General features: G+C 38.0%; 1 long non-coding RNA gene across 2 annotated transcripts in view; it reads left to right on the top strand.

The window, feature by feature from the left end:
• The window catches only part of LOC147912029 (uncharacterized), a 49,983-nt gene that overhangs the window by 10,701 nt on the left and 16,356 nt on the right, over positions 1-22,926 (top strand). The window lies entirely within an intron of this gene.

The following is a 22,926-nucleotide window of genomic DNA, read 5'->3' as shown; positions in this document are numbered from 1 at the left end:
CAGTCCTACCAGAATGCCCCCCATTTCAAATGCCAATTGAAAGTTCAGGTTGTCACCTGTGCCTCTGATTGACTGGCTATGGATCGGAGATTCCCATAACCCCCTCCTTGGGTTTCACTAATTTGCTAGAGCAGCTCACAGAACTCAGGAAACCAGTTTACTCACTAGATTACTAGTTTATTATGAAGGATATTAAAGCATATGAATTAACAGCCAGATGAAGAGATACCTATGGCAAGGTCCTGAACAAAAGATCTTCTGTCTTCTTGGAGCTTGTGGCCTGTCAAGGAAGCATGTGGAAGCATTCTGGTTCACCAATCCGGAAGCTCTCTGAACCCACTCCTTTTGGGTTGTTGTGGAGGCCTCATTAAATAGGCACAGTCCATTAAATCATTGGCCATTGATTCAACCTCCAGCCCTTCTCCCCTCCCCAGAAGTCAGTGAGTGGGACTGAAATTTCCAACCTTCTATTCATGGTTAGTTTCTCTGGCAACCAGCCCCCATCCTTAGGGGATTTCCAAAAGTCTTCTCATTAACATAAACACAGTTGTGGTGGAAAGAGGCTTGTTATGAATAACAAGAGACCCATTTCACCTTTCCGGCTCTTAAGCTTTTTCAGGAACTGAGGACAAGAGACCAAATATTATAACAAAAGATGCTCCCATTGCTCTGATGGCTCAAGAAATTCCAAGGGTTTTGGGAGCTGTGAGCCAAGAACTGTGGACGAAGACCAAATATATATTTCCTATAAATCACAACATTGCAGTAGCTAATAAAGCTATGGGCTGGACTTCAAAGAGCATTATTTTTCCTACACAGAAGCAGAGACAGCAAAAGACGTAGGTAAAACACTGAAGAAGAGTTTCGTGTAATATGGCTTAGTTAACAAGAAATGGGAAATGACAGTGACAAATACTAATGTTAAACTATAAGAATTGCATTCTCAACAGAGGTGACACCATTCTCCAAGTGGTAAAAACTGGTCCTTGAGAGAAAAATCTTACTCTTTTTAGGTATAAAGATGTATGTATACAGTATGTAAGCAAATGTGGAGTGTATCTGTGGTATTAAAATGCGGAGGGGAAACTAGAAAAATATGTTTAAAAAGTCTCTCTAGGGGTGAGGTGGGAGGATAATGAGTAATAGGTTGGTAAATATGGCTACGAGGCACTGAATTGATGAGTTAAGTGAGAAATTAAAAAACATTAGTATTTCTTCCAATATAATCAATAGCCACCCACCAAAAGTAAGTAAACAAGAATTTATTAAGGTCTACAGGCTCAGTATTGTGCAGGATGCTTTAATGAGTGCAATATATGGTATTAAGGCATGGTCCTCAAGAAATACATATTTATGGCATGGGAAAAATGTATGTGAAGTGTGATGTCGTGCTGAAAATATTTAACAATCCAGTCTCTGGGTCAGGAGAAACCCTGATTCGTAGCATTTGCTGATTTCCACAGTGAAATACTTGGATCCTGGCCAATATACTATATGAACATGAGTTCCCAGAATGTGGAAATTGGAAGACGTGCAGTGGTGTAAGATGATATAAAATCTCCACTATGAAGATACAATAGACATAACTTCAAGAGCGTAGATAATAGCAAAATGAAGTAAAATAATTAATCAGTGATGAGTTTCAAGCATTTATTACCTTTTCAAATAGCATGTTTAATTTTAATATTATATAATTAAATTTTTAATGGAGGCTATGTTTAACAACTGCATTTCAAAATTCCTGGAAAGTGAGCTGTCGGCGATCAGGAGCCAGTGTGAGCTGGGTCCAGAACAGCACTGCAGCGACTACAGAGAACCAGCATGTGGTGTGTGAATAAGCCCTTGATTACATACAATGCCCTTCAAGAATTCACAAATTAATTAATTGATGCATCAACTATTCCAACTAATAAAAGAATTAAACATAGTGTGTCCTTACTTTTCTTTCGTCCTATGTATAACTACCTGTTAGTTGACTTGAGTTGAACTTTTCCATTTCTGAGTTTCCTTGGGTTTTGATGGCTTTTCACAAACTTGCTTTCTTCCAAGTAACTTTGTTCTTATTCCAAGTAAAATGTTTAAGTTATTGTGACAGTCTAGTAGAAACCCCTTTAATCTGGTCCCTGTCTGCTTTCAGTATGGATTCAGAACTTTTTCAAGCAACCGTGCTTTCTAAACCAAGTTTTTCTTTTAAAAAGTTAATATCTCTTAATAACTCTTCAGAATGAAACTCCATCAACCCTATCATGTGAAAATGCAAATTTAGATTTAAATAAAAATGCAATTTTTGTTATAAAGCAATTGGTGATTATTTACTGTCGTCTCCTGAAACTCCTTCTCCAAAGGAGATAGGGTCAAGTTATGATTTAGGGTAGGAATGAGGATGATATGGGAAAAAAGAACCTGAGGCCTGGGATTTTATTAATAGGTTTAGGAGAGAGCTATTAAAGTTACTTGCATTGATACTTCAACATATTAGATAATATCTTCCTATAATTTATAGATTTTATTTGTTCTTTTTACCGATAATGTTTGAAGATTTTATAAGAATGTGCTTCAGGAATTTTATATTTTGACAAAATGGACAATGAACAAAATGCAGACAGTAATTGTTCTCAGGACACAAAAGCTCCCTGGGTATTAAGATTCCAGTAACAGCCATTTACCCCAGTGACACAGCAGAAGAATCAGAGAAAGTTGACCTGCCTCTCTCCAATTGAAGATGAACCAGGCACAATTACAGTGGATATTCTGACTCTGCTGGAGTCATCAAGAGATCATTCTACATCTGTCAATCTAAATCAAGGATTGGCAAACTTGTATTTTTTAATCATAAGCCAACGACACATTAAACTATAATTAAAGGATATAAAATTAAAAGCACTTTTTCTCTGTGAGGTTATGGAGGTTTGTTTTCTTGAAAGAGAGGAATGTAAACATTTTTCTCACCCTTTAAAGGGATTAATAATGGTGACACAAAATTCCAGTTGATATTAGTAAAACCTTTTATAAGATTTAGTTCTCATAGTATTTCCTGCTTTGACTTATTGAAGTCAACATTTCAGTAAAGGTAATAGAGTGATTGTATTTGAACATTTTCGATGGATGGATATTTTATTTTATGAGGAAAAAAGAAGACAGGCAGGAAACAATTTGTGAACTTAACTATAGGAATGTGCTAAATTTGATTTCTTACGTTCAGTTATGGGGAGGTTAAAATGCAGGAAGCTTTCCCTGGGAATACTAAGGCTGTTACGCAGATTGAAACACTTTACTCCTACAAGGTCATTCATATTTACTTTCTCAGAGTGGCAGTCGAAATGTTTTGTTGGTCAAGTCTGATGTTTAAAAACACTTATGAAAATGATGTTACATTTTTTAAAAAGCTGCTCAAAGCCCTTGGTTTTCCAACTGGGGATATTTCTGGGAAGGCAAATAACTGATATCAAAGATCTTTCTGCTGGTTTTAATGGCAAGTTTATTGTTTCTTTAAATGTGTTCTCATTTAACTGTGATTCACGGGGCATGGCTAATAATTTTACTGGGGATGAAAATCAGAGGCTACAGTTAAGATACTATGTGAAAAAAATGTGCTAGAAGATACTTTAGCTATGTTTCCACAATGTTGCAGAATCCCAGTGAATTATATGTTTGGATTGTAACAAAGTCAATGAGTTTCTGGTGGCAAATTGCTTGCGTTAAGAATAGGTCGCTATGCAGTGTATGTGTTTATTTCAGAGTGTGGATAATTTTTACGGAACAGCATTTATTCACCAGAAAAATCAATCACTGCATATTTCCCCTGCTTCCCAAATAATGGGACCCAGAACCATCTTGAAATAATGAGCTCCTTATTGGTGTGAGGTTGGCTCTCTCTTTGCAGATTGTTTTTAGTAGATCTTAAGTTTGAGAGGTGCCTTCAAATGCATGTGGGTAAGTTTTAGTCAGTAACAACTGGATTTTCCCAATCTGGTTTGATTGTTACTATTTGGGTGAAGTTAGCTGTATCTGCCCTGAGAATTTAACTGTCTGAGTACTCCCTATTTTAAGGATGTGCAAATACAAGGAACTAGAGAGAATTTAACGATGGAAAATGTTGTCACGAAGCCTGAATAGCCTCCAGGAACCCAGTTTCATTTTTCTGTGTGCGAGGAAGATTAGCCCTGACTACCATCCATTGCCAATCTTCCTCTTTTTGCTGAGGAAGACTGGCCCTGGGCTAACATCTGTGCCCATCTTCCTCTAGTTTATATGGGACACCACCACAGCATGGCTTGACAAGCAGTGCGTCTGTCTGTGCCTGGGATCTGAACCTGTGGACCCCAGGCCAGCGAAGGGGAGCTCCAGCACTTAACCATCACACCACTGGGCCTGCCCCACCAGTTTCATTTTAATGCTTGCAAATCTGACTTGAGCTGGCCACATTGCTTTTTGAATTTCCATGGGACCTTTCGCTGTCTAAATAAAAAATATATAACTTAATATAACCATTTGGAAGAGTTTCTTCCCTTGGGGTCTTTCCATTTGGAAACTGAGAAGGAAAGGACACATTATCACTTATATTCCCATCTCACACTCAAAGAGTCTCCTTGCTAAACCATGTGTTGTAAAACTCAAGTGTTCATTTCCAAACAAATTCATATACAGCCAAAAGAAACATTGCCATGAAAGATACTGTGGATTTTTCTAAGAAAACCTGAAACCAAAGACAGTCGATTCTGCTTCCAAGTCAGAGGGAACACAAAGTTGGAATTACGAGGGTTTTGTTAGAAGTGGACTGGTTGTCCTAATAGGTCTGCAGTCGTCTGAATGGAAAACACACTCAATTTGTTTTGGTAGACCTTGAAATTGAACAACCAATTTGGTCTGGCCATTAAGTCAGTCTTGATTTCGTCTGGGCATTAAGACAAGCTTCAACCAGTTTGAATGATTTTTTTCTTAAACTTTTAACACTGTTTGGCATCATTTAGAAAAAAAGTTTTGGTCTCAAGACTACGGAAAGAATAAAGAAAACACATTACAGCTTTTCCTCCGGAAACTAAAATATGAGAGACTATATGAAGAATTCAGTTTAAAAATGTTTATCTCCACTTTGACATAATGGAATTTTCCACCTCATATTTATGCATTTCTTCCTCCCATTTCATTCTCAAATAAATCTAGAGACAAGAATAGAAGAAACTTCTTCCTAGTTACATTGGGCCTTAAACAATGAAGTCATTTATTTAAACTAGGATTATTTTTGTTAAATATGATAAGATCACTGTACTGTATAAGTAGTTGCTGCATTTCTTATTTATTAAGTATCATATCCTGTACTAAACACAATCTGCCCTTCTATCTCAGTTTAATTCCACAGACAAAACATTCAGCAGGAGAAATTAAACACCACCAGGCTTCTTCAATCTCCATCCAGCATTGCATTTAACATAACTAACATGCATTTTCTGGAAGAATGGATTTGCTTAGTGCCATACATTTCAATATAAAGTGTCCAGATTATCATAGTTACTTGGAGCAGTAGAGTTAGAGATGTGCATGCCTAAAATATCTAGGAAAGTTGATTGTGGGATTGGGCGAGTGTATCTTTTTCTGCCAAAAGGTAAAAGGGTAATGAAAAAATTTTTAAGTTAATAAAAAAACATTAAAATAATTTGAAACAAAAATAGCATAAAGAGAAATTGAGCATCACAAACTTTGAAAGTCAATGGTTTCGCTGGAATCATACTCAAACTACCTGCCTGTTGATCATTATGGGGATGCTGGCCAATGGGAATTACTTCAGAGGCCAAGGTTGGAGCAAGCAGGAGAAATTTCTAAGGCAAACCCACTTCCTTCAGATAGTTCTTTGACCAGAGCGCTACAGAATGACTTTCACCACGGAACTAATCCCATGAGAGTGACTAAGTTGTGGAATGTGACTTAATTGATACCATATCTATTACTTACTTATAAAAAGGCAAAATGAGGAAGAGTAAATATAGTCAAACTCTATTTCTTTTTCTGGGTGTCATTGTTGCCGTGTTTGCAAGTAATACATTCCCTCATTCGAGGACCAAAGAATCAAATCCTAGCCACATAAACTCCCTTCCCTATGATCTTCATTTGTGGGAAAAAGTACACAGTACACTTTCACTCTTTACGTTTCTTCATGTTTACGTCTCAAAAATCCACAGTACTGGGCAAGAGGGGAATTACTACTAGCATATCACTGTGCACAGGTGTTGATTCTTGAAGTTGCACAATAAATGTGTGTGAGTTAGGTCTCATATCCAGGTTTACTGATTCCTTCCTCTTGATGTTGTTAAAAAATTTTTAATGTCATTTAAAGCCTGCTGTGATTTTCACATACTAAGTGAGGGTCAAGAATCCTAGCAACAGGAGACTCTCATCCTTAATTGCAGGGTTTGGAAAACTATAGTTTCTGGGCCGAGTCTAGCCACCACCTGTATCCATACAGCTTGCAAGCTGTGAAAGAATCGTACATTTTAAATGTTAAAAAATAAAAGAAGAATCTTCACTGACACGTGAGAATTGTACGAAATTTAAATTCCAGCATCCATGGATAAAGTTTTATTGACACACAGCTACGCCCAGGCATTTCTGGACTGTCTGTACATGCCTTCAAGCTTCATGTGGCACTGGAGGGGTTGAGTAGGTGTGACAGAGACTGTCTACCCTTCAAAGCCTAAATTAGTTACTCTCCGTGCCTTTACAGAAAATGTTCACCCAATCTTCGTTTAGGGAAACACCTTGAAGTGTCTCTTTAAGGTTAACGCACCCCTATATTCATTTCAGCGTTATTCACAATAGCCAAGACGTGGAAGCAGCCCAAGTGCCCATCAACTGGTGAATGGATAAAGATGGAATACTACTCAGCCATAAAAAGAGACAAAATCACCCCATTTGCAACAACATGGATGGACCTTGAGGGTATGATGTTAAGTGAAATAAGCCAGACAGAGAAAGACAAACACCATATGATTTCACTCATATGTGGAAGATAAACTAACACGTGGATAAAGAGAACAGATTAGTGGTTACCACAGGGGAAGGGGGTTGGGGGGTTGGGTGAACGGGGTAAAGGGGCACATATATATGGTGATGGACAAAAATTAGACTATTGGTGGTAAGCACGATGCAGTCTATATAGAAACTGATAAATAATAATGTACACCTGAAACTATACAATGTTATAAACCATTATGACCTCAATAAAATAATTGGAAAAAAATATGTCTCTTTAGGTGTGAAGGGTAATATCTCTGAGCCTGACCTGGCAAGAGAAGCTAAAAGAAAGAGAAAGACCAACTGTTCTGCCCTTTGAGGAATTTGGGGTTTCAAAGGACAGGTCTGGTGAGAGGGTGAGAGTTGGGAAGAGCTGTGCCAGAGATGAGGATGAGGGTGGGGAAGGAATGTGGGAACATGCTGGAGTAGAGGGAACACCCCAATATAGACAGAGGGGGGACATCTTAGCGGTTCACAATTCGCAGGAAATTCTCTGTGTCACCAGGAGACAACCAAGGATTGTTAAGGTCAGAACTTCCAATATTTATTTTAAAGGAATTGAGCTTGTTGTACTCTGCATAATCCCTCATCAATGCCCTATACTTTCCATGGTCTTGTAAGAGTGTCCACTGGGAGATTTGGCCCCATTGGGCTGGGGATTGGTGGAGGAGACCTGGAATGTAGTGTGGGGGATCAGAATTTGCCACCCCAAAATGTGTCTCTTTGGCTTGATTATTTTTAAGAAAAAAAGACTCTGAAAGAAACTTTGACCTTCCCCCTACTGCCTAAAGGAATTTAAGATAGAAGGCTTGTTCTAGGAAGGAGATAATATTGTAAGATAAGTAAAGTACAATATAAACTAAGTGTGGTAGACACGGAGGAAAATAACAAGGGCTTTTTAATCAAAGTCCTCTCCGTCTCTCATCGTCTCTACAAGGTATGGTCAACATTTGTTTGCCAAACATTTGCTTTTCCATCTCCCTGTGAATTGCCTTTCTCCCCTTTGAAGTCCCAAACCACTACCCTCAACTCCTCCTTTGTCTTGAGCTGAAGATGGTATTTAAGGTGGTGGCTTTTGCCATTCTGGTTGAGTCACTCAGTTTTCCTGGGTTTCTCCCATGTATACATGTTATTAAATTTGATTTTCTCCTGTTATTCTGTCTCATGTCAATTTAATTCATAGATCAGCCAGAAGAACCTAGAGAATAGAGGAATAGTTCTTCCTCTCCATCAGCAGCATGACATTTGCAGTAGGAAGAAATCATGGAAGCTATAGCCCCAGCCCAAAACGCTGACTGACCACAGTTTGCAAGCCCGCTCGTCCCCATGGGAATAGTGATAGGCTGCGGAAGCAGAATATGGGATGGGCCCTTGATCCTTTGACAGATGTCTATTACAAGAGGACCTCAAAAGACAGGATTCAGGGGCATGCTTGTGGCTGGCACTCGGGTTCTGTTTTGTAGTTACAAAGTGGAAAATGCTTAGGTGCACGATCTACATGACTGCAGTTATCAACTAACAACATTCCAATTATTAACTTTAATTTGACCTATTCTCTTAGCTACTAAACGTTCAGAACATCTATGCCTGAATCACTGTCCAAATAAAATTTTGGGTACAGGAAGGAGGTAGGAAAATAATAATGTTTTCGAAAAGTGCCAAATGGATTCTGAAGAGAATCTTATTTCAGAGAAAATAATTAAATGAATGTTGTTTTCTCTTTAATTGCTTCACACTTAAAATCAAAGTGCTCGGGTTAATGCTTTTCTACATCTAATTGAATTTTCACAGTTCCTTTTATTATAAGACTAAGTTATACGGAAAGGTGATGACTTTAATGTGATTATTACATTGTTATACAAAATTATACCATCAAAGAAGATGCAGCAACAGTACTTCTTCTTCTTGTGGAATTTCACACAGTGTAGCAATGACCTCAGATGAGCTAGTGTACTTGTGCAGGACAACAGTCAATTTCTATTTTTAAGTTATAAACAGCTCTTCAAAGAGTTAAATTGTAGCTACAATGTTAAGAACAAGTTAGAAATTTACCTTATGTATTTAACTATTCAATTATTCAAGTTGTAGTTTTAAAAAGAAGGACATTTCCAACATAACTATGTATAATGTTACATCTTTTTATTGACTTCATTAACCACAGTTTTGTTTGATGAATGGCACTTTTTTCTCCTGGACATTGAATGAAATCTGCTGTTCTAGCGAAGGAATTTTAAATGCATTGCCATTTTAGAATGATTTCTAAAAACCTGCAACTGAAATTTCAACATCAACATAAAAAAATCATAATTCCTGATCTCACCCTATTTTTACCTTTTGTGTGATATTTTTTCATCCTTCATCTCCTGCCTGGAAGCTTTAGGGAAATTGTAAATCAATGTATTTTTCAGGTACCATATGGCTTCTGTACACTATTAGGCAATATTGGAGGGGCAAAAAGAGATGTTTTAAGACTAATGCTTCTTTTGAAATGGAAGGTTTTAAATGGACACATGTTACAAACACAGCGATGAACAGCAAGTGCTCCTATCACAGAAGAAAGTAAATAAACAATCCGGGAAGTAACAGCTGTGCAACTCCATTCCCATTTATGGTTTCAATGTTCAGAGCCCAGGGAAAAGAGATAATAGAGGCTGACCACACTATACCATACTAAGTATAGACAGTCACGTTCCCAAAATGATGACCTGACCTCTGGAAAACCAGAGTATATGAAATAATTTGAATAATTTTAGGGTCTGTATGAATAGCAATAGTAGGTAGTGGCTATAATTAGGCTGAGAGATCAGTGGATTTGACAATTCCAGAAGGTTTGTCCTTAAGCCAAGGATTTAAAGTCATTCTCCCTTGTTTTCCAAAAATAGCTTAAATTTTTTTTCTCAATTCTGTCTTCCACCCAATGAGTTTTGCATGTTTTCATATGTAGCAGTTATACTACCATACATTTAGATTCCACAGATATTTTATACTTTAGATTTCATATATATTTTATCTAATATATAGTTGCAGAATAGAGAGCAAACAATGTCTTGATGATGTTGATTCTGTGGAAAATTGTTTTGAGATTTCCTCTGCAACATAGGTTAAATTTTGTAAATGATTCAGATGCCCTGCAAAAATAATGCATAGTGTCTTTTCTTGTTATATATATTTCACTATCTTTTTAGGACATTTCAATTAGATCAAGCTTGTTAATTAGGATTTTCCAGGTTTTATTCTTGTTCTGTTTCTGTTCCCTTTTGCAATCCTTGACAGAGCTTCACTCAATTCTCCCACTAAACATGTGTGTTTAAAATATCTTTCGGTAATTCTGTCATTTTAAGCTGTATATATGTCAAGACTCTGTTGTTGGCATTAGAATACAAGTTTGAGGTTGTCATGGATTTTTAGTGGGATGTTTTTCTGGTAATGAAATATTCCTAACCTGTATTTATCAGTTTTGTCTTCAATTCAATTCCATGTCAGCTTCATTTTAGTTATTGTTTTCCTGGTGTGCAATTTTCATTTCACTTATTTTCAAACTCTTTTCATCATTTTGTTACATACACATGGGTCACTAGTAAATAGTTTAGAGCTATGCTATTATTTTCTTTGGTTAGTTTTAATCCAACCTGAGTGTCTGTACCTTTTAATAGGGAAGTTAAGCCTTTTATGTCTACTGTAATTACTGATAGAATTGGACGTATTCCTACATCTCCAACAGTATTTCCATTTCTCTCCCTGTCCTTTATCTGGCTTCTTTTTTTTCCTTTTCCTGACTTCTGGTGATCTTACTCACTGTTGGCTCAGTTTTCTTACTTTTCTCCACTTGCTCTTTTAAATATTCAGATTTCCAATTTCCTAATGAACTTTAAAGATCTTAAGTATCTTTATGCTCTTTCTGCACAGGACAATGGTGCTAAAGTACTCAAACTGATCAAATACCTTCCCCTCCTCCATTTCTTATTCATGTTGTTTGGCATTTCTATTCCAGCTTACTTTTCAGCATAAAATTTTAATATTGAGTTAAAGTTAATTTTGCAATTAATGTGCATTTATAGATTTATCAAAATGGCTCACAGTGGGCTTTACATATCTTGTATATTGAATCCTAGTACTTCCTATTGGATTTAGTACTCTCTGTGCTAAAGTATATTCTTCCATAGTATCTTTATAAAGGATTTTTGAGGAAAAGATTTTTGGAAACATTTATGCCTGAAAAATATCTTTGTTTCTTTTATTCACTGTGGCATTATAGATAGCTGTGATTGGAATTCTATATTCTCAGATATTGCACATAAACAGTTCATATATACTGTGATAGATTATATATTTCTAAGGTGACCCCCATGATCCCCACTTCTTGGTGTTCACAACTTTATGTAATTCCCTCCCATAAAATGTAGATGGGACTGTTTCTAGACATAAACTATGGGAAATTTTAAGGGAGGTTACAGATGTAATTTATGGTTCCAAATTTACAGATTTGGAGTTGATCTAAAGGAAGATTATCTTGGGTGGGTTTGACTTAATCAGATGGAAGTCCTTAAAAGAGGGACTGAGCTCCCCCTGAGAGAAAGCTCTTCTTGTGGGTTGATGAAAAATCAGCCAAATTGGAGAAGCTGACTTGGCCTTCACCTGTGTGGGACAGATTTTAAGGTGACCCCCAATGACGCCCATCTTTTGGTATACCACCTTATATACGCCCCTCTCCTTGCCTGTGCCCAGGATCAGAGGATGTCACTTCCGTGTTCACTTATAGAACATAAAACCCCATCTTGCTAGCAGACTCTCTTAGAGACTTTGTCTTGCTGACACTGAAGATGTAGGTGCTCATGTGGGAAGTCCCACCTGGCGAGCTGTTGAGGATGGCCTTGAGGATATGAGAGTGGCCTCTGCTAGAAAGGCCCAGAAATGGCCAGAGTGCTCAGTTCTATAGCCACAAGGAACTTAATTCAGGCCAACAACCTGAGTGAGTTTGGAAAAGGATTCTTCTCAGCCAGCAAACATCTTGATTGCACCCTTGAGAGACCCTGAGTACCAGACCTACCTAAGCCAGACCCAGATTCCTGACCTACAGAAACTGTGAGATAATACGTGATTTAATTTAATAAATATTTTAAGCTTCGATATTTTGGAGTAATTTGCTACACAGCAATAGATAACTAATACATGTATGATTCCAATATAAAATCACTGACAGAGAATTGAAGACCTTGGTTCTGAATCCAAACAGACTTTGCTTCTCTCTGACCCATTTTGCTCATCTATTAATTGGGGTGAATAATAGCCCCTTCAGCATAGAGTCCTTATGCGGGTGAAGTGTTGAGTTTCTACAGCCCTTTAGCAGAGTGAATGACTTAGAGTATATATTTAATAAATTTATCATCATTGTTGTTTTTATTATTAGTATTCAAAGAACTGATCATGCTAAGAAATAAATATTGCTCAGCTAATATTTTTTTCTAGTTCTTAGACCAAATATGGAGTACTAGTTAGACAGAAAGTACTTGCCTGAAGAACCCATGCTTTCAGAACATCTGACCCTGTCTTGGTCATGTGACAGGTTTAAATATTAGGTGTCTCCTCTCCCAAGATCTCTGTAATTACGTGCTTTCTACACTCACCCCCAAATCTCAGCAATCTATTGACTTTTGAAGTGAATGCATTGATTTTTTTTCTCTTATATTACAATGCCAAAGGCTTTTAATAAATGAGCAGTGGCCTGTAGGTGAACAAACAGTAGTCCCTCTGATGGAGCAGATACTAAGATATCATCCAGACATATAAGCAGAATCATTGATAAGGCCCTGGCAATGAAACTCTTGGTGATCATATGCTGGTAGATGGTCAGATGGCAACACTCAACTAAAACAGATCACTCTCCTCTAGTTATGTAGCTTTCAACATCATAATAATCATTATTTTAAAAGTATTCTAATTTTTATGCATTATGCGTCTAATAAACATTACTAGCCTTTTGTTACTTATGACAATTTCTTATTGGCACCCAAGTTACTTGATTTTTAAAGAAGAAATCTCAGCTTTCCTTAAGATTGTTTAATCTGAATGGATCAAACAGAAAAGCTGACACATAAAAGTGCAAGTTAGATTACTAATGCATAAAAAGTATTACCTAGTTTTCCTTCATCCTGTCTGATTTATTCACTCTCTGCAAATGCTTTGCTTGAAAGAGAGTCTTTAAAAAATTAATAAATGATTCCACTTTGAAAAAGTGACCAGTTATCAATAGGGTACACTTGGTGAAAATTTGGGAACAGATATTGTCTTCGTTTTGTATTGTTGTTTAACAAATTACCTCAATCATAGAGGCTTAAAACCACATATGTTTATTATCTCATAGTTTCTGTGCCTCTTGAATCCAGGTATGGCTGAGCTGGATCCTTTCTCAGGATCTCAAAAGGCTACAGTCAAGGTAGTAGCCAGCCCGTCTTCTCATTCAGAGGTTCTAATGTGGAAGAATCCATTTCCAATCTCACGCAGGTTGTTGGGAGGATCCACATCCTTGTGTATATATGACTGAGGGCCCCCAACTTTTGCTACCTGTTGGCTAGAGGCCACCCACAGGTGACAGAGGCTGTCCACAATTCCTAGAGGCCACCCACAGATCCTTGCCACTTGGGTTTTCCAACATGGATGCTTATGTCATCAGGTCTGGAAAGACAGTCTCTCTGGTCAGTGAGGGCTCAGTCCATGTCTATGGCTTTCATTTGATTAGATCAAGCCCACCCAGGAAAATATCCCTTTTAGGAAGCTCAGGATCAACTAATTTGGGCCATTAATTACATCTGAAAAATTCCTTCATTCTTCCCACATTTTTGACTGGAAGTAGACTATATGGCCTGCCCATGTTCAACAGGAGGGGATTATTTAGGGGTGGGAACCAGAGGGACTACCCTAGTGTCTGGCCACCACAGACAGTTTGAATGATAATCTCACAGAAAGACATGCGAGAACACTAGTGGTAAGGGAAAAGTACATGGTAACTAAATTTAAACACACACACAGACACACACACAAGTAGAAAAGGTACCAACCAGTTGCTGAGAGTTGAGTCTTAATCCTAGTTTTCCCATTAATTTTATGACTTAAACAAGCCTGTTAAACTCTCTGAGCCTTAGAATCATCACTGGTAAAATGTCTCTTGTACTAGAAAATATTTACGATCCCATCTATCTCTGTATTTATAAGTTATTGATAGGAGAAAAATATGATTAAGTTCTTTGCTGTACAACATGATACCCACTAGCCACATGACTGTGAGCACTGGAAATGTGGCCAGTTCAATCTGAGATGTGCTAGAAGTATGAAACGCACATCAGATTTCAAAGATTTAGAACAACCACACACAAAAAAACAAGAACGTGAGATATGTTACTAACATTTTTATGTCGATCCCATGTTAGAATGACAACATTTTGTCTATATTGGGTCACATTAAATATATGACAAAAATTGATTTCACCTGTTTTACTGTACTTATTTTAAAGTGGTTTCCAGAAAATTGGAAGTTACCTCAATGGCTAGCCTTTTATGTCTACTGCACAGCACTGATATAGAACTTCTTTTCCATCTATTTACACTCACTTGTTGGATTTCTCTTTTTTGGAGGGAAAAGAGTACAATGGAATGAATCTAAAATTATATCTACATCAGTCAAATGTTCCTAAATATGTATTTTCACATTTCAACTGATTCATTTTCCAGTATATTGAAACTTCTCAACAGATCAGTGATAGCAATTATCCATATTAATATAATAAATCACACAAAAACATCTTACTTACATAACAAAATATAACCCTGACATCAGATTGAAGGAAAGATCACGTTATTATATTTACACAAAAAGTTTGTTATGAAGATTGAATGAAATAATGGTTATAAATCACTTACTTTCTATTACATATTAAATTCTGACTATTTTATTATTTTTTAAATTATTAAAAAATTATTTAAAGCAGAGAGGATCTTCAGAAATATTTTCGATAACATTCATGCATTTTTGTGGATAATTTTACATTACAGATTTGATCATTTAGACTGCTAAAATTAACAAGTCAGCCAAACATATGAAATGATCACCAATTTTACAAAAATATCCATCACCCTCCCAGCTGTTAGGTCCAATCCTACCATCCCTTCAGGGGCAGACAAACCAAACTGACTATTTTTTCAAATGGATCATCAATTTGACCCAAAGAGTTCCATGTCACAGCCCAGACAGACATTATTATAGACAGAGATCATGGAACTCACCTACTATTGGCACTGAATGAGTTATGAAGTCAGTTCCTGTGGGTCTTCTCCACCTCAGCTGCAAATTTGTAATCACTGGGGGTTGTTTTAAGAACCACTCATGCCGGGTAAGAATCCCACCTGCTGCCAGTTGAACTGGGACGTTTGTGAATTGGACCTGGTTATTGACATTTAAAAAAAAATGTTATCCAGGTCAATCCAGCGTTCATATCACTGAGTCACAAATTCTAACTTTTGACCTAAATATACGTATTTAGGACAGCTTAGAAGTGAACTAAGAAAGAAAGAAAGAAAGAAAGAAATATATAAATCATGCTATGTCTGCAGCTCCGACTTTCTCTTTAGCTCTTGGTCATTGCTTACTTCTACAACTCAGACTATTTTTTCTAAAATATTGATATTCATGATCTCTGACAAGTTTTTTTTCTATTTTTTTCTTGTTATTGCATTAACGTTGGTTTATAACATTGTATAAATTTCAGGTGTACATCATTATACTTCTATTTCTGTGTTGATTACATCATGTTCACCACCCAAATACTAATTACAACCCATCACCACACACATGTGCCTAATTATCCCTTTTGCCCTCCTCCCTCTCTTCTGCCCCTCTGGTAACCTCGAATCCAATCTCTGTCTCTATGTGTCGTTTGTTCTTGTTTTTATCTACTACTTAATGAGTGAGATCATATCGTATTTGACCTTCTCCCTCTGACTTATTTCACTTAGCATAATACCCTCAATGTCCATCCACGTTGTCACAAATGGTTGGATTTCATCATTTCTTATGGCTGAGTAATATTCCATTGTGCCTATATTTTCTTTCTTTTGTCCTGAAGAGGATCCAAAAAGAGTTGCATACATCCATTAGACACAGGGAGACTTCTCTTGTGACTGCAAAGATACAACAATTTCTTGGGTGACTTATGCTTTCACTGAAACTGGACCCTAGTAATTTTTAGAGCAGTTATGGCCCCAGAAGGGAGAGAAAGAGTCATTTGAAAGCTGCAGGCATTTTTTTCTCTCCCTGAGTTGGTGAAGTCTTCACTTCTCATTTGATAGAAAACAGCTCCTACTTCAGAAAAACATCCCGATATGCCTTCTTGTATGGAAGAACTTAAACAAAAGGATACCTGGATTCTTCTGGGTTTCCTCATAAGGAGATTCCAACATGGATCCTTGGAGAAGCAGATGACATGTGATTAAATGGGAAAGGGTTGTTTTAGGAGGAACGCCTATGTGAGGGAAAATGGGGTGGGGTCTGGGTGAGTCTGGGAGACCCAACTGAGCTGAATGCAAGTCTGACTTTGAGTGAAAGAGAGAGGATGGCATAGGAAGATTGGGAAAGGCAGTCTGGGAGTCTTCAAGCCAAAGTTGATCATCATCAGTGAAGTCTTCTGTCTCCTAGGCATTGACCTGTCCTAGTATTCATGCCACATTCAAATGTTGCAAGGGATTAGCCTATGGGAAGTGTGACCATGATACAAACGAGGTGATGGATTTCAGAACCAGTTGCTTGGGTTTCTGGTAGCCACATTCCGCACATTCCCTACAGTCGAGGAACTGAGAAGTACATTCTTATGGCTACTCCAGGGCCATGTTGTCCCAGGGGGTTTCCCCAAAACCCACAACATCTGATTCCAAAGCATGGCATCACAGAGCAGACGCACCCAGGAACCTGTGTCAAATCCTCTTTTTTCCCTGTGTTGTCACTCTCAACTGCTTTACAGTCAAGTTTTGTGTAGTGTCCCAGCTTAGAATTTGCTGAATTGTGGGAGATGGAGGGTCGGGCGTGTGCCCAGGCTTAGCATAGCGGCAGCCCAGTGGATGCCTGGCCAAAGAGGGCAGCATGAGGTGCAAGTACGTGAGCTCAGAGCTGACCATTCTGCTGTCATGCTGACAGTGGGTAGGGAAGACGGAGGGAGACCTCTGAGGAGGGGTCCCTACTCTTTGGCGATGAATAGAGACGCTTTAGGAGAAATGCAGGAAAACGCTGGACTTCCTGCAGATATATAGCATGGGGGCCGGGACCTTCATCTGCAAGTCTTCTGGTCATATTCTCCTTTTTCCCAGAAAGAGAAATTCACACATGTCAACTGGAAACTTCACCTCGTTCATGCGCTAAAACTGTGTCTACCAGAAGTAATACAATCGTACTAGGAACACAAATTGAAATTCTAATTGGGGAGGCATGTTTTTCTTCTAGGCACTGCTGCGCTATTTTCCTGACTTCCAGAGGGCTTGGTAATAGGGTCTATTTAAACTTTTCAACTTTAAGTCTTAATATAATATAATTTTTCTAGGCAGGTTCAGCATATTTTCCCTGAAATTTCTTGAGTTTAGCCTAGTTCTGCAGTTCAGATGTTCTGCCAATGACAACAAGTCAACTTCTCCTTCCTCATTGCTGGTCATTGACGTTCTGGAACCATGTAAGAGTCCTGGCTGAAATTTATTCTCTCATAGATATGGAGGATAGAAGTGTGAGATCAAGGTGTTGGCAGGGTTGGGTCCTTCTAAGGGCTGTGAGGGAAAATCTGTTTCATGCCTTTCTCCTAGCTTCCGGTGGTTTGCTGGCACTCTTTGGCATTGCTTGGCTTGTAAACACATCACATCCATCTCTGCCTTCATCTTCATATGGCCTCCTCCCTGTGTGTGTGTGTCTGGCCCTTTTATAAGGGCAACAGTTCTATTGGATTAGGACCCACCCTATAGACTTCATCTCAGTTAAACTACATTTCATTGATCTTATCTCCAAATAAGTTCTCATTCTGAGGTACTCTGGTTGAGGTCTTCAACATATGAATTTTGAGGGACACAATTCAACCCACAACAGTAGTGAATCCCAGAAACAGATCTAGATTTCAGGACTCTAAGTTTAGTGCTCCTGGGGCTACCAAATGATGCTCAAATCTTGGCAAAAGAGTGATTCAATTCCAGGACAAAAGCTGCCTTGGCGTTTGAAAGAAACATCACACTTCTGCCATGTCAAGCTGTCAGATTTCCTGAATTCTGCAGAAGAAGATCCATCTTTAATTTGATATCTATAAATTATCTGAAGTCCAGCTGATCAAAGGAGTTTTGTCAAATTCTAAAGTAACGAGTTCAAATTCGTATCTCATTGAAACACATGCACTCTATCTACTGATCATCAGATTATCCACTTTGATAACTATTCACTTTTTAATGTAACATAATTAAATAAATGTCAAGTACTTTCTTTTCCATGTGTTCTTCAGATGTGTTCTTGACAATTACAGCCAGTCTGCTCAGCAACAGAGTTGGAAATTGTTGGCCGTAAAAAAAGACGAAATCGTCCCATTTGCAACAACATGCATGGAACTTGAGGGTATTATTTTAAATGAAATAAGCCAGACAGAGAAAGACACACACTGCATGATTTCACTCATATATGGAAGATAAAGAAACACAAGGATAAAGAGAATAGATTAGTGGTTACCAGAGGGGAAGGGGGCACAAGGGAGGGTGAAAGGGGTAAAGGGGCACATATGTATGGTGACAGAAAAAAATTAGACTCTTGGTGGTGAGCATGATGCAGTCTATACAGAAATTGATAAATAATAATGTACACCTGAAATTTCACAGTGTTATAAACCAATACAACCTCAACAAAATAAAAAAATAAATAAAATTAAAGAAAAATAAAATTATTGGCACTTGAGAATATTTTATGTTTGTTGTACTTCTTGGCGGAAGTTTGAGAGCCTGGATAGAAACGTGCAAATCTAAAATCTCACATTTTTCCCTTATTGCTATTTAATGAAAGTTTTATGGTCCATATTTTTATTACTATTAATGATTCCTTCTTTATTTATAAGCACAAAACTCAGATTTAAAGACGTGCTCAGTCATTACATCAACCATTAAATGAATGTTTGCATGGATATGGCAAATTTTAACCCAGCGCTCCATACGTATGTTTCTTATGTAAAAGATGGAAGTTATAATGGATGATCTTAAGACATGGCTGTTTCAAAGATATTTTATACCTGCAAGGAAAGTTGACATTTTCTTTGTCCAGAAATGTACTCATTATTAATCTTGATCTTACAAGGAGTTGCATTTGAAGCAGCATTTAACTTTAAAATACTTCATGGGACATGATGTGAATAAAGAGTCCACTTACAGAATCCATTGTTCCATAGACTTCTTCTATAGAGGTCCAATTGTTCATCCAAAGTCCATGATTATTTTATAAAAACGGGGTCCAGTACAGCATTGTGTTAATGGAAATGAAGGAATTCGAGAACATTTACTTAACGATGTTAACAGAGAGTCAGAGCACATGTGGAAAATGTAAAAGTCCAAGAGCACGTGAAGATATACAAGCAAGAATTAACTGATCTTAGAGCAGATTCTGAGCCACCGTTCTCTAGAGGCTGTTACAAATTCCTCCTCTAACCTTCTGGAAATAGTCTAGGTTAGTACAAGAGCACACGTGTGCACATGCACGCACACACACACACACACAGTCTTTTTCATAGCCGCCTAATATTCTGTTTATGAACTACTGCCATTTAACCAACCTCTATCAATGGTCATTTTGGTGTTTTTGTCCTATTTCTGCACAATTACAAAACAATTCTGCAGTATACACACCCTAAAACATGAATCTCTTTTTCATTAGGTAGTGAGTATCTCAGGGTGCATTCTTACAAGTGTTAGTCAATGCTGGGTCAAGGCTGTGTGCATTTTCAGCGTGGATCTGCTTTGTCCTATTTCCCTCTCAAAAGGCTACCTGATTACTGTCAAAACACTTGCTATGTGTTGTCAAATTTTTATATCTCAGTCAATTTGAAAGTTAAAGATGTAAGTTCCCATCACCGATTTGATTTGCATTTCTTTACCACTGAGGAGAGAAAGAGAATTTTCATTTATTTAAACTTATCTATGTATTTTTTTGTCATTTATCCACATTTATTTATTTTATTATTTTATTGAGGTCACATTGGTTTAGAACATTGTGTAAATTTCAGGTGTACCTCATTGTATTTCAGCTTCTATATATTTCTGTTCTTCTCAAACTCTCCGTTCAGTCAATGTCGTTTGTGGATAATGTTCTGGACACATTTTAAGTACGGTAACCCATGATCTGTTATATACTGTAATGGTTAGTCTTATGTGTTATATTAGTTTGCTGCGGCTGCCACAACAAAGGACCACAGACTAGGGGACTTATATAACGGACATTTATTTCTCACAGTCCTAGAGGCTGGAAGTCTGAGATCAAGGTGTGGGCGGGGCTGGTTCCTCCTGAGCCCTGTCTCCTTGGTGTGTAGACACCATCTTCTCCCTGTGTCCTCACATGGTCGTCCCTCTGTCAGTGTCTGTGTCCTCATCTCCTCTTCTCACAAGGACACCAGTCATATTGGATTAAGGCCCACCCTAATGACCTCAGTTTACCTTATTTACCTCTTTAAAGGCATTACCTCCAAAGACAGCTACATTCTGAGATGCTGGGGGTTAGGGCTTCAACATATGAATTTTGGAGTGACACAGCTCAGCCCACAACATGTTAGCTCTGCTAGGCTATAGTGGCCAGTAGTTTAATCAAACAGTAGTCTAGATACTGCTGTGAAGGTATTTTGTAGGCATGGTTAACATCAACAATCAGTAGATTTTAAGTACAGCAGATTACCCTCGATAATGGAGTGGGCCTTGCCTGATTGACTGAAAGGCATTAAAACCAAAACTGAGGTTTTCCACAGAAGGAGAAATTCTGTCTCAGGACTGAAACATCAGCTCCTGCCTAAGTTTCCAGTCTGCCAGTTTGCCCCCATAGATTGTGAATGTGACAGCCTTCACGACTGTGTGAGCCAATTCCTTGAAATAAATCTCATATATAATAGAAAACATATATAACATATAATATAAAATATATTTATATGCTTATAATATAAATATGTGACATATATATAAATTTTTGTGTGTGTATATTTATATATATCCTACAAATGTATAAATCACATGTATCTATAGATCAAGGTGTGGGCAGGGTTGGTTCCTTCTGAGGGCTGTGAGGGAAGGATCTGTTCCATTTGTCACTCGTTGGCTTGTAGATGGCCATCTTCTCCCTGTATCTCCTCACATGGGGTTCTCCCTGTGTATAAGTCTCTATATCCAAATATCACCTTTTTGTGAAGACATCAGACATATTGGATTAGAGCCCATCCTCATGCCCTCATCTTAACGCCATTACGTCCTCAAATAAGGTCACCCTCTGAGGTGCTGAGGGTTAGGACTTCAACCTATAAATTTTGGGAGGGACACAATTCAACCCACAGCAGGGGAGAGAGGAGTCTATTTCTGTCATCAGTGAAAAAGCGTAGCAGGAAAATACAAGCTCTGTCATGTGGAGTGTGAGGTCTCGTCCTGCTAGCTATAAGCAACTCTTCATGAGGCACTTAACCAAACTGGGCAAGTTTCAACATTTTACCTTGCCAGCTTCCACGAGGGGGAGTTCAGCTACAGTGAGATGCTTGCTCTTACAGTTGACAACTGGAAGACTGTCACAGTCCAGAGGAAGAAGGTCATCGAAATTTCCCTGACGCTAAAGATTACCCCACTTTCCATTTTCTGGATGTCTAAAATCTGAAAAATGCAACCGTGGCTCACAGAGACGCCTTCTACAATAGGTTCTTAGCTGCTCCCGATGCTCAGAAATGCTGACATCATTTAAATAACCTGCGAAGAGTTTTAAAATTCCCAAGGCCTGCTCTGAAGACCATGAAGGAGAGTGCACCCTGTTAAAACAAAGTGGAGAAATGGGGTAATTACGAGCAGGCCATGAGAGAGGAGATATTTCAGGACAAGGCTTAGAGACGTATTTCGGGAAGAGATATTTACATCCATGGCACACCTTCACCCAGGACCCAATGGTTGGCACCTGACTTAAAAAAGAGGAAAAAGGTAGAGAACGAACAGGGCAAGGAACTGGATTTGGCCCCAAATCATCGTCACCTGGGCCACTGAGGGATTTAGAAAGGCTTTCTGAAATCCTTCTGGCAGGAACCTTGACTTTTTATACAATTCAGGGTGCTGGCATGGGTGAAATGGTTTATTGATTTGCTGCTCAAAATGCCCTTCATACAAAAGTTCTCCAACTCACATCCACGGTAAATGGACGACGTTTGTGCAGATTTGCAGCAGGATAGCTTTATTGAGATATGATTGGCATACAAAAGCCGCGCATGTTGAATGTACACAACTCAACGACTTTGGAGACGACCACACACCCATGAAATCATCACCATAATCTATGCCATAAGTGCATCCATCACCTCCAAAAGTTTTCTCCTGCCCTGTATATTTATATATATTTATATATATTTTTTATGCGTAATAACATATAACATAAGATCTACCCTTTTAGCACATTTTTAAGAATACGATACAGTATTGTTAACTATAGGCTCTATGCTGTACAGTAGATCTCTAACTTAATTAATCGTGTATGACCAATACTTTGTACCCTTTGACTAATACCTGTCCATTTCCCCCTCCTTTCCCAGCCTCTGGTAACCTTCCTTCTACTCTCTACTTCTATGAGTTTGACTATTTTAGATTCCACATATAAGCGAGATCATACAGTATTTGTCTTTCTGTGTCTGGCTTATTTTGCTC

This window comes from Ceratotherium simum, chromosome X (assembly GCF_057802395.1).
Source record: "Ceratotherium simum simum isolate JZ-2026a chromosome X, ASM5780239v1, whole genome shotgun sequence".
Classification (NCBI taxonomy): Eukaryota; Metazoa; Chordata; class Mammalia; order Perissodactyla; family Rhinocerotidae; genus Ceratotherium; species Ceratotherium simum.
Note: the sequence above shows the minus strand (reverse complement) of the source record. Positions and strands in the feature narration are given on the sequence as shown.